This window comes from Sus scrofa, chromosome 18 (genome assembly GCF_054392235.1).
Source record: "Sus scrofa isolate SSC_HxYL_T2T_F1_AM1 chromosome 18, Sscrofa_HxYL_maternal_Yorkshire_Landrace_v2.0, whole genome shotgun sequence".
Classification (NCBI taxonomy): Eukaryota; Metazoa; Chordata; class Mammalia; order Artiodactyla; family Suidae; genus Sus; species Sus scrofa.
In genome coordinates, this window is record NC_139400.1 from 30778506 (window position 1) to 30792243 (window position 13738).

The following is a 13738-nucleotide window of genomic DNA, read 5'->3' on the forward strand; positions in this document are numbered from 1 at the left end:
TTATGAAACAGTGCTTAGTACAGCACTGGCACAGTGTGGACCCACAGCAAATGCTTTTTTGAATGAATAAAGAATCCTGGACTGTGGATAAAAAATTTGATAATTTTTTCCTCCATCATAAGACATACACGCAGGAACTTAACGCATGAGCGCGTGCGCATACGCACACACATATCCTTGGGTATAACTACAAAGACCCCATCAGAAATTTGACTTTCATTTTCAACATGTCAAAAATTATATATGTGTATATATGTATGTACACACACACACACACACACACATACATATGACTTTTTGCAACTCGAAAACTTATTATTTTCCTACCTTGTAGGAGAAACTGGTTTTGAATAAAAGTTTCGCCTTGAGGTTTTTCTAATAGCTTATATTCTAGGCATAGGAAAATTCTTCTTCGAATAGAATTATTGTTTTAATAAAACTTGTCTGCTTCAGAGATCACATTGCCTTTCCAAATTCAGCTTCAGAAAATACTGAAAGACTGAGAATTACCAAATTCTACTATTTTGTTTACATCTGGAATGAATATTTAAGTTACGTGCTTATTAATGTGGTTACGCTACCCCTTAATTCTCCATAACTATTTTTTTTCACTAGATGTTGTTTTAAAATACCATAAGAATTAATTGACTTGTATTATACCAAACATTTGTGTAAGACAGAGGCCTCGCTGTGTAACAATTTATTTTTCGGTATTCCAAACATTCCCACATGGTTAACTCCATCTGTAACTACCATGATGCTAATGGGCTGCTTCTTCCTCAGCCTTTACTTACTATCCAAAATTAATGTTTGTAAATGAGTTTTAAAAAAAGAAACAGGAAACTATGTAGGATGCACATAAAAGGAAATTTCTTCCTCTTGTCTTCTTTTACATACAATGTGTGTACTGTCTGGTATTCTGGAGTTCCAGGAACTCACTGGCTAGATCCTTTTGCAATTCAGCAGAAAGATGATAATGAAGCTTATCGTAATAACCCTGAACTATTAGGGTTGTTGATTCAACAAAGAAAAATTATATTTTGTTTGGTATAGACTTAATGTCAAAGGTATTTACTTGAATTCTAATGTTTGGAAATTTAATTATCTGCAAAATATGTACAGCTACTATTAATCAGGAGACTTGATTAAACAGAACACTGATTATCTGATGAAGAGAATAAGGCAAAAGTAGGGATAATAAAAGACTCACAAATGGATTCTTTTCATGTATCTGTGAATCCAAAGAGCTACATCTTACGAGAGCGAGAGCACACACAGTGATCAGTGACATTCCTACATACATATGTGTTTATGTTTATAACTGCATCTATCACTCTACTTACATAATAGATGTATGTTCTGGTTGCAGTCATATCTATATTTCTTAGGCAATCATCTAGGATTCATGTTCTGCCTTTGAATACCATTTATTATTTTTCTCCTTTCGCTGCTATTGTTCCTCTGCCTGTCTCAAACTAGAAGCAGGTAGCGAGTTGGGGGGGTTGGGAAAGCAAGTCCTTGCCCCGGCTTTGTCAACAACTAGCTCTATTACCTTCATCAAGTGAGTTTATGCTTACACTTCACACTTCTCATCTAAAAGTGTGTCAGACTATGGGAGTCTGGGGTTAATAGATGCAAACTATTGCATTTGGAGTGGTAAGCAATGAGAGCCTGCTATATAGCACAGGGAAATATACCTAGTCACTCGTGATGGAACATAATGGAGGATAATGTGAGAAAAATGTATGTGTGACTGGGCCACTTTGTTGTACAGGAGAAACTGACAGAACACAGTAAATCACCATAATGGAAAAAATAAAAATCATAAAATTGGGTGTGAGACTAGATCATTGAGGGGTTTAATTTTTTGAAATGCAGTTGTATCTTCAAAAAACTTTATCTTAAAAAAAAAAAAAAAAAAACTTACACCAAACCCTGAAATGGAAGGCAGGTAATAGAAAAATAGCTCTGGGTTCTAGACTAAGTCTAGAGCCCTGCCCTCTCAGCAGCACATAGGATACATTTGTGAAGTCCTAAAAACATGGTTTTAGAACAACCAGACTAGATTTTTTTCCAAGTTTTCCATCATTCTTAAATATTGTGATTTAGGATAACATGCAAATCAGTTATTAAAGACTTGAAAAGGAAAGTGGTTGAAGAAATGATGAAAGTTGAATTTTACATCCACTGTAGATTTCTTTTAGTCATACCTGACAATACTTCTCAGAACACACAACTGAAAATACTTGATCTCCGTCACCACTAGTTCTGGACACAGTTGTGTAATCAAATGCTCTTTACTTATGGGTTAAAATAATATCATGTCTATGTATTATTGAATAATATATTCTATTTTCTCATTTATTAAGTGAGGAAACTAGATTAGATGGCTTCCAAGGCCTTTTCAAAGACTAATATTCAATGTTTCTGCATCCATAATAAAGTTTGCCAGATTTAAATATAGATTAATTGACCAAGATAGTTTTCATTTAAATAAGTTTTAAGTAAATCCGTATTTAAATAAAATTCAACTACAGTGAATTTTAGTAAGAACTTTCCTATAGCCGATGATTCACACAATCCTGTATATTTTCTTTCACCTCTACTCTTTCTTTCTTGAGTCTATTTTACCACATTAGATTAACCAAACTTCAGTAATTTCACTCATCTCCACATGCTAAACTGTCTTACCATTGATGAAACTTACCTCTTCTTGCAAGTACATTCTTTTTAAAACGGTCTCATTCTAAAATCTTAGAGAAGCTTTCTATACCATCACTTCAGCTGATTGTAAAAGCATCCACAAAAGTAATCCTTCCCAGTGAACATGCTTCTTGAAATACGACTTTGCTATAATTCTCATCAAGAGGTTAGCATCCATCTTCTGACTCGATTCTGGCCTGGTGTTAGGTCATGCTTGTGTTTGTAGAATGTAGCAGATGTGATGTTGTACCAGTTTCAAGCCTAGGCTTCTCAGATGTCTTGTTTGTTTCTGCTCTCTCGGAACTCTGCCACCAACATATGATCAAACCTGGACCAGCCTGATGGATAATAAGACACACGCAGCCTAGTTACCTTCATCTCCCCAACCTTCATCTCTCCAGGCAGCCAGTTGACATGAATGAGGCCTTCCTAGACCAGGGAGGCCCCAGCCTACCTGCTAGCACATTATAGAGCAAGAATAAGTCAAGCCATGATCAGCCAATACTATCCTCTTTACCTGATTCATGAGTAACTACGAAAGGCTATCATCTTATGCTAACCAGTTTGGAGTGATTTGTTATGCAGAAACATCTAAAACCCACTTCCACTGTCTAATTTCCTATACCAAACAACTTTGAGCTAATATAAAAAGATTCTGCTGATCTCTGCATAGTCTTCATAGTCTCCACTTCATTGCCCCTCAGCTGTCTTCAAAATGCTCTATCCATGTCAATGAGAGAGGTAAAGATTTGCCAAGAAATACGTGGAACTAGATAATTTAAAGGGAATCCTCTCCCACATCCTCCAGGCCCATGGGTGCCTCTTCCTCAAACTCACCTGCCCGAGAATGCTGCTGTGATCAAGGCATCATTCTGTTTTATGTTTTTGTTTTTGTTTTTTTTTCTTTTCCCATGTTTTCACAAGATGCCAATTCAAAATATTGGTTTTGGGAAAACATTTTTATGAGATAGTTTTTTTCCAAAATATTTTAGGGGATATATATGCAAAGATGTTTCAAAACCACCGCATCATTGCCAAGTGCACTTCCTAGCATGCAAATGGGACCACCTTTCTCTTTAGTTTAATGTACTTCAACGGCCTCTCATTATTCATAGGCTAAAACCCCAAATCCTTGGCTTGGTGAACAAAAGACCTCTAAGAACTAGATCAAAATAGTGTTCTGGTTTTATTTTCCTTAGAGATACCTTGTTTTGGTTACACTACACTACACTTGTAAGAGTTTTACAAGTTTGACCAAGGTGCCTGCTGAAGTTAGGCTGCTGTTGGAGTTAAGTTCCTCCTATCCTCCCACAAAGACAAGGAGATGGGACACCATCATCCTTGATGATTAGATTTCAAAAGGACTGATCCTATGTCCTTGAGAAAAATAGTCCTGTGTTATAACATTGTCAGGAGTCTTTAAAAAATGTATATCCTAAAGGGGCAGAATGGACAGGCACAGTTTTCTAAAATAAATGCTGTAAGGAAAGGGAGGCCAAGGCCCAGAAGCAGGAAGAATCTTCTCTGATGTCTGGTCAAGACCCCCTTAAAATCAGTCAATTCTGTCCCTAGCCCTCTACAAATCCTCTGCCTTAATTTTCCATTCTGAGAGTAAATTAAGACTCTGTCAAGGTTGTTTTCCCCTTTATTATAGTAAATCTAATAAAATTAACTTTGATCAACATGTTTTTCTGGTGGCCTTTTAGCAGGGTCAACAATTGAGAACCAATTGTCTCCATAAAGTGTCTTGACCACATCAGTATATCTGAATTCTAACCTATTTCCCAGCTATCTGGACCTAAGTATGCAGTATACCTTCTCCTAACTCTCCATGGTAAACTTTCATTCACACTGGCTTCTGATTTTTTTTTAATCAATTAACACCAATTTAGGCTGAAACCTGCTCCAAGACCCAAAACAGTCTGATGAGGCCTCGACTCCAGGCTCTATTTCTCCACTCCTTCACACGCCCTCTGATGAGTTTAGCTCTCTTCATGACATTGATAGGGATGGAGTAGGCACAGGTAGTTGCAGAAGTTCCAATAAAGGGACATCTAGGGGATATTGGGAGATCACTGCATGTTAATAAATTGCTTTAAAAAGCCATCAGAACAAGGAAAGCTTCCTTGACCAGTGGAGGTATGAGAACTGTTTCAGGTCATTGGTTGGGGAATGGGATGAGGCCTGCATTCAGATTCTGACCAAGGGCAGGAGTTTGAGGACCACCCTTCTGCTGATTTGAATACACAGCTCCCTGGATACTAGGGAGGAGCTACTACTCTCAGGAAGAGGTGGGCTTTTCTAACACCCACACCCCTTGGATGGTAAAACTGTAGCCCACCAGATCCTCTGGGCAGAATTTCCATGCCTTCCCACTTGCACCTCTCACAAGCAACCTATCCTAATAAGTCTATTTCTTGCCTATCACTTTGTCTCTTGCTGAATTCCTTCTGCAGAGAGACATGAAGAACCTGAACCTCAGTGAGTCCAGACACAGGGTGAGTGATTCTAATTTTAAACCGTGGGTTCAAGTCCCAGTCTGGGTTTTGGCTGGGTTCAGGCCGTTAGTGCTGTCAGTTTCAACACTGCTATCCGCTACACTTCAATGATGCATCTTTCTTAGAAATTCAGTAAGGGACTCTGTCTGCCAGACCAGATCCAAGAATTTAAGCCCATTCATCACACCTTTCCAGTGCAACTGTATGTACAGTGTTCTTAACTACCAACCTACTGATCTCAGATGTTTTGCTTTGCCAAAATTTTAATTACAGAAGATTTAACTTTCAACATTATATATTGTATGAATGTTATAAAAAGAGATATTATACAGATTAAAAGGCATATTTGAGGAGTTCCCGTCGTGGCACAGTGGCTAACGAATCAGACTAGGAACCATGAGGTTGCGGGTTCGGTCCCTGCCCTTGCTCAGTGGGTTAACGATCCAGCGTTGCCGTGAGCTGTGGTGTAGGTTGCAGAGGCGGCTCGGATGCCGCGTTGCTGTGGCTCTGGCGTAGGCCAGTGGCTACAGCTCCGATTAGACCCCTAGCCTGGGAACCTCCACATGCTGCGGGAGTGGCCCAAAGAAATAGCAAAAAGACAAAATAAATAAATAAAAATAAAAAATAAAATAAAAGGCATATTTGAATCAATAACCTGATACCCACTAGTTTTGTAAAATAAAGAACTATAATGATCCAGCAATCCTACTCCTGGGCATATACCCAGACAAAACTTTCATTGAAAAAGATACATGCACCCCTATGTTCACTGCAACAGTTTTCATAATAGCCAAGACATGGAAACAACCTAAATGTCCAAGGACAGATGAATGGATTAGGAAGAAGTGGTGCATATACACAATGGAATACTATTCAGACATAAAAAAGAACAAAATAATACCATTTGCAGCAACATGGATAGAACTAGAGACTCTCAAACTAAATAAGATAAGTCAGAACGAGAAAGACAAATAAAATACCATATGATGTCACTTATATCTGGAATCTAATATATGGCACAAATGAACCTATCTACAGAAAAGAAACAAACTGATGGACATAGAGAACAGACTTGTGGTTGACAAAGGGAAGGGAGAGGAAGGGGGAGGGAGGGGGAGGGAGTGGGATGGACTGGGAGTTTGGGGTTAGTAGATGCAAACTATTGTATTTGGAATGGACAAGCAATGGGATCCTGCTGTATAGTACAGGGAACTATATCTAATCACTTGTGATGGAACATGATGGATGATAATGTGAAAAAAGAATTATATAAATGTATAACTGGGTCATTTTGCTGTACAGAAGAAATTGACGGAACACTGCAAATCAACTATAATTAAAAATTAAAAACAAGAACTACAGAACTTCTTCAAGCCTCAGTTTCCTCAATTAAAACGAAAACAATACTGTAAAATAGTATTTTGCAAATATGAAGTATCAAAGATGTACTATCTAGATATTAGTCTACCAGTTGCCAGAAGGCTTTGTTTACTACAAAAGCACAAACAAAATTAATAAACTTTTGCATTTGGATTAATAAACTACCTAGATAACTTTAGCTACATTCTTTGCTGCACACACAATATGGGTATAGCTTAAAGGAACAACTGAGCGTTCAGGAACCATCTGGTCAAACTTGTTATTATCATCTAGGACCCCAGCTCCTTATTCTCCTGGCTCTTGGTACTGACCTTTGGCCATTGTCATACTCATTTGCATCAGAGTGTGAGCCAGAAGAAGGGACTTGAGCTGACACAAAACTCCATTCTGCATGTGACTTCTTGTTAGCAGCCTATAAAATATTTGTTAGGGAAAAGGCTCTACTTTTGCATTTATCTTCTCGTCATTCAGGGGAAGGCTAAGCATGGCACAGGCCATAAATACTTAACTTTATGGTCTGTGTACTATGATATCAATGGCTTCAAAGGGATAGCTATGCCAAAATGTGTTATAACTAGCACCATTAATTTCTGCCACTTGGGGCTACAATTTTCTGTTTAAATCTTTGCCATTTACACCTACATAAGGTAATATATGTTTATACATTATGCATAAACATAAGTATGTATATTCTTCATATGTATATACTTCAAAGAAATGGATTTTTAAGGTTAAGTGTCCTAAGAGTAATGGTGCTTTTTTTGTTTTAATTTTTATCTTTGCCTTTTTTTTAAGTTTTGACTTTTATTTTATTTATATATTTTTTTTGGTTTGGTTTTTCTTTTTTTTTTTTGGTCTTAAGAGTAACATAGATACTTAGCAGTGACTGTAGCTTAAAAAACAGAGAGAGAGAGAGAAATATGTAGGCTTACCTTTTCTTTTCAGGCTGACCTGACCCTGACTTTCAAATTGAAATGGATAAAGACAGAAAATGGAAAAGCTGGAGATAAGGTAAGGACTTTTTTTAAAAAAAGTTTTTAAATTCTCCATTTTCAAGTGACTAAAAGAGGATTTTCAGTAAATAAGAGTTTTGATTCAGCCATTAATATCAAATGAAGCACTTTGGGAGGTTTACATAGCTGGAGGCATTATTCGCAGACAGCACTCCTCAGTGTTCCCTCAGGGCACACACCACCAGCAATCAGAGGCAGTTAACAGGCTCTAAGCTGTGTTCTCCCCTGGTTGCAACTAGGCAAGCTTATGAGACGCTCTTCAAGAAACTCTTGATTAAAATTCCTCATGGTAGTCCAACTTGGAGGACACAAAGGGCAAATTCCCCTGTGACCAGGGCTATATATAAGAAAAAGTTTAGTGATAAAAAAAAAAAAAAAAAGTCACTCCTATGCCTCAACCTAATCCCACAGAAACCCAGTGATTTACTAGTACACACCTCACACATTCCTTTATTCTTTCTGGTTACCTGAAAGAAAAGAAGGAACAGCTTACTGAAAAACAAACCTTCACATCATTTTATCCATTTTGATAATATATAGTCTATAGTTATAACAATCCACTGATTCTAAATATTATACTTGCAGAAGCAATGCTTTCAAACAAGTTTATTTTACTGATTCAATAGTGAAAAAAAAAAAGGTATGCTGAGGGTCTGTCTGTCATGCTGAGGGTCTCCTGGGCAGTTCTAGGAGGTCAGCGCTTACTTTAAGGTCACGGCATCTTGAATGGAAGTGACTCTACACCCCGGGGATCAATCAGAAGTTGAACCATGCTCAGGCTGCCCTCACTGCCCTTCTTTGTTCTGAGAAATTGCCAGGATCTTGCCCTATGTTATACGCCACAGGAGAAATCTAAACGAGGTTTTCAGAGATAAAACAAGGAACTGGATTAAAATACACCATTAAGAAAACAAATAAGTCAAGCCACAGACTGGAACAAAGATTCACACTACATTTATCTGACAAAGGATTGGTGTCTAGTCTATATAATGAATTCTTACAGATCAACATTAAAAAGCAAAATTCCCCTTGAAACCAAACATCAGCCTGCGGGGCTCCTGGGGGCAAAAGCCCTTCTGTGTCCCCCATTTCTCGTCTTAGGAAATGGGTCTCATTCAGCCACCATGACTTCCCTGAGTTCCTGGGCGTGGGTTCAGACAGTTGCTGACCAGGGAAGGAAGGGGATGCAAAGACAAGGGAGGAACAGTCAAGGACAGCTAAGAGTCCTTCCTTGTCCTCCTCCCTGGCTTAACTACACCCTAAACACAATCACCCATAAACTAAAGATTAGGTGCCTGAGCACAACTGCCTATGGGTTAATGATTATTAGAACATGATGTTTTTCAGGAACCTTCCTAGTTTGTTCTAATCTCTGATCAATATGCCCTTTTTGCAACTACTGTTATTCTGGGCAATAACCCAGAAGACCCCCATCACGATCATGCCAAGATCTCCTGACTCCAGGTTTGATGACTAAGATGCTCCCAAAGAAAGAAGAGGAATGCATGTTTGTCCCAATCCTGATTCCTATATGAAAACCCATTTTTCTCCTTTTTACTATAAAACACCTTGCAATTCTTTCTAATGGCAGGGGATGGGGGCACAGTCTTTAGGGCATTACCCTGCTGGGACCCTTGTTTGCCTGGCAAAGCAATAAAGCCATTTTTTTCTCCTTAACACAAAACTCTGTCTCTGTGTTTCAGTTCGGCACTGGCAGACAGAGGCTGAATTCTGGCAATACCCTCAAGAACAGGTACAAGATTCGTATAGACATTTCAAAAAAGAAAATACACAAACATCAAGAAGTACATGAAAAAATATTAATCATGAGTAATTAGGGAAAGCAATTTAAAATACACAAATATGTAATACACAAAGATTGCCATGAACAAATGTTGATGAAAAAAATAGTGGCTAGAATACTCATACGTTGGTAGAAGGAGCACACGATATATATACCATTATGGAAACCTGGCAATTTCTTATAAATGAAATACATTTCTATGACATAGCATTTACATATCCACTTCTATGTCTTTATTCAAGAGATATGATAGCATAGGTTTTCACAAAGTCTTGTATAAGAATGGTCATACTAGCCTTATTTATAGCAGCCACAAGTTGGACATAAATATCCATCGATTTAGAAAATAAATCAGTACCCTGTGTTATATTCATACAATGGAATGATACTTAGCAATGGAAAGGAATGTATTATGGATGCACATAGCAGCATGGATAAACCTCAATAATATTATGTTGAATGAAAATGAATGGAATGTGAATATGCACACTAAGATGTATAGTTCAAAAACATGAAGCTAAGTGAAATAAGAAAGTGGTTGCCTCTGGAAGGGGGTAAATTCCCCAGAAAGGGGCATGAGTGAAATCTCTAAAGCAATGAAAATATCCTATATTCTGAGTGTTTATTATCTATAATAATTGAGAGAGAAGAGGACTCAGAATGAAAGCAATCTGGTTGGCACCTTGATCTTGAACTTAAGCCTGCAGAACTGTGAGAAATAAACTGCTGTTGTTTAAGCCTCCCATGGTTGGTATTTTGTATGGTATTTTGTTAGCCTGAGGAGACTAAGGCACCACCAATCTTACTTATAAGAATTTTCCATAACTGAAACCTGTAATCATACAAAATATAACCACATATATACATAGTGCTATTCATTGTGGCATTATTTTTTTGCAATTACAAAATATTGGAAATAACCTAAAGACCTAGACATTAAAAAAGATTGATTAAATAATTTCTCTTGTATGCAATATAGTACAATACAGCTATTAATAAACTGATGTTATTTCCAGTGTGTGGCTGTATGTAAATGTGTTTTCAACACAATTCTGAAGCTATTTGTCCAGAGATAACATCAGATCCCACAGGTTAAGGGCTCAGTCCAATAAACTGCCCTCCACTTCAGATACCAAATCCTAATTCAGGGTGTTACCTGTGCTTCTAACCAACTAGCTATATAAACTGAAGGTTTCCACAGCCTCTTCCTTGTGTTCTAGCAATTTGTTAGAGCAACTCACAGGACTCAGGAAATCAGTTTACTCATTAGATTACTAGCTTATTACAAAGGATATTAAAGGATACAAATCAATAATCAAATGGAAGCGATGCATACAACAAGGAATGTAGAATGGGGTAAGGAGCTTTCTTTCCATCTCCAAGTATGACATTTTCTCTAACTCTTCAAAATTGATATGCTTTTTTTCAGTGCTTTTATGTCACTATTATTTTTGCCTTTTCTAGAATGTCACACAAACAGAATCATGCAATATGTACTCTTTTGCATTTGGCTTCTTTGATTTAACAACATCGACATCTTTGCTTTCTTTCTCTCTTTCCCTCCCTGTCTTTCTTTCTCTCTCTCTCTTTCTCTTTCTGGCTGCACTTTCTTTCAGGGCCAGAGATCAAAACCATGCCACAGCAGCAATCTGAGCCACAGCAGTGACAACAACCCAGGGAGCCACCAAGGAAATCCAACAGCATCACTACCTTAACAATATTGAGTCTTCTCATGTATAAAAAGAACACATCTCATTACTTATTTAGATTTTATTTTAATTTCTCTTCATAATCTTTTGTGAATATCTATCACAATCATTTATATCATTAAATGTATTCATCAATACTTTGATATTATAAATGGATATTTTAACATTTCATCTTTTAATTGTCCATTGCTAATATAGAAATATAATTAATTTTTATACTGACCTTATATCCTACAACCTTGTTAAATTCACTTATTTCAATAATTTGTTTTTGCTTTGTTTTGCAGATTCTCTTGGGTTTTCTATACATGATCATGTCACCTAAAAATGACTATTTAAATTTTTTCCAGTAAATTTGAATTTTATTTCATTTTCTTGCCTTATTGTATTAGCTATGCTGTTAAATAGAATAAGTAAGAATAGATATTGTTGCCTTTTTCCTGATTGTAGGTAGAAAGCATTTGGTTAAATATGACTCTAGTTTTAGGCTTAAATTATTGATCCTAAATAAGAATGAGGATGACTTATATCTAGTTTGTTGATGTTAAATTGTAGAGATTCTAAATTGTGTTATTTTTCTCTAAATAATGTGTCATTGTATTTGAGAAAATAAGTTTAATATTTCTGTAAGCAAGTTTAAATAGCAGTTTTATTTATTTAGACATGATATATTTTAGCTATTATGCATTTAATATAAAGGAATGGGCATAAATAATGTGGATTCTAGTAGAAAGATATATTTGAATCATTAAGGCAAATGCATCTACAACTTAACCAAGTTGGTAAATCCTTAGAGAAAACATACTTTTTGCCTCACTGTTGCTTTTTATGTATGTGTATGCATGTGTGTGTACCTGTACGTGTGCATGTTGAGAAAGTGGGTTTTTGGGAGAAAGGAAAGGACAGTATCATTTTAAGTGTCATGAAAACTGGCAACAGAATTTTAAAAAGCATTTTAATGTACACAAGGATGTTAATATACACTATGTCTACTAATTATATGTAATTTGTAATATATACTTATACATACATATGCGTAATGTGTATAACCATAATAATGTATTTGATATACATTTCTAAATAATCATAGTGTTTATAATATACATAATTCAAATATTAATATATAAAAACCTTTAGAGTATGTGTATCCCACATAGATTAATACAATAAAAACATGAAAATGTGTAATGAAATACATAATTTAATTTTAGCTATATTTTCCCCATTCTGTATATTCTGGAGACACTAGAACAATGTCAAGGTCCCCAGATATATAAATGTTTGAATGCAGTCTTCCAATAAAGCTGAACGACACTCTGGGAAGCACAAGATTAAGCCTTTCTGTTTGTATTGCCTGGTTTTAGTTGTATCATCCCCGGAGTCTCTCATATATAAATAACTAGATAAGTTCTTAATTCAATTTTAAACAACTGTCACTCTGTGAATAAATGCAATAGGTGTAGAATAAGCTAAAAAGGGATAAAGTGCCCAGGCTTATTTAAAAAGGGAACAGAAGAGAAGAAAGAGCATCGTCTTTACAGCCTGACCTAAAGACTCAGGACAAGGTATTCATCATTTCAATTTTATAGCTTCTTCATGTTACATAATAACATTTAAAATGTGTATTTCTTAAAGGTATGAAAATGAAATAACATATAATTATAAATTTGATATTTAATAAATTATAGCTATTTTATGACTGTAATAATAGGCAATCTAACATTACAAGAAAACAATGAAATATATAAAGAGAAATTAGAGATGATAAAAAGATAATTTCAAAGAGAACAAAATGGGATTTGCATCTAAATTAGGCTAGTTAGATGTAGGTTCTGCTAAAAGCGCAGTGTATGAAAGACTCAAGGATTTCATTAATAATAATACAAGAACAACCATAATAATTTTATTATGTGATTATCTATGCAAAAACAGTAAGCATCCATATTATTTTGGAATTTTGCTCTTCATTGTCTTATTAACATGCCTTTGAAGTAATTATTTTCTAAAATAATATAGTAAAATACAATATATACACGTGAATTATGCTTACCAACATCCCACAGTCTCTGTGAATAAAATCTATGTTAAAATCATTCACTTTGTGTTCAATCCCAATATGTTATTCCATTGTTCATGCCACAACACAGGTGTAAACACAAGGTAAAGATCATAAGGTAATTTAATGAACTCCACCCAGGAGAAGGGATGATCAGAAACCAGGGTGGAAATGTTACCAGGTCTAAGCTCATTCTGCTCACTGCATGACAGGCCAATAAATCAGAAGGTGCTGGGACAAAGAAAAGCGACTTTACTTGGAAAGCCAGCAAACCAAGAAGATGGCAGCCTAATGTCTCAAAGAGCCATTTCCCATCAGTCAGAATTGTGTCTCCTATTATACAAGAAAGGGGAGGGAGTGGTTAATTGTCATAAATTTCTTGGTACAAAAATCCTTTGTTTTTGTAGCTGTCCACCTAGGTCAGGTCATGATATTCCTGTAAACCTCCAACAAAACAGATGCTATTCTCTGTTCTGCAACTTTTTATCTAGAAATGTAATAATCTTAAAGGTCACAGCCTTAAGAATAGACTAGCTTGTATATTTCAAGCTACAGGCAGTATCCTTTTGCAAAAG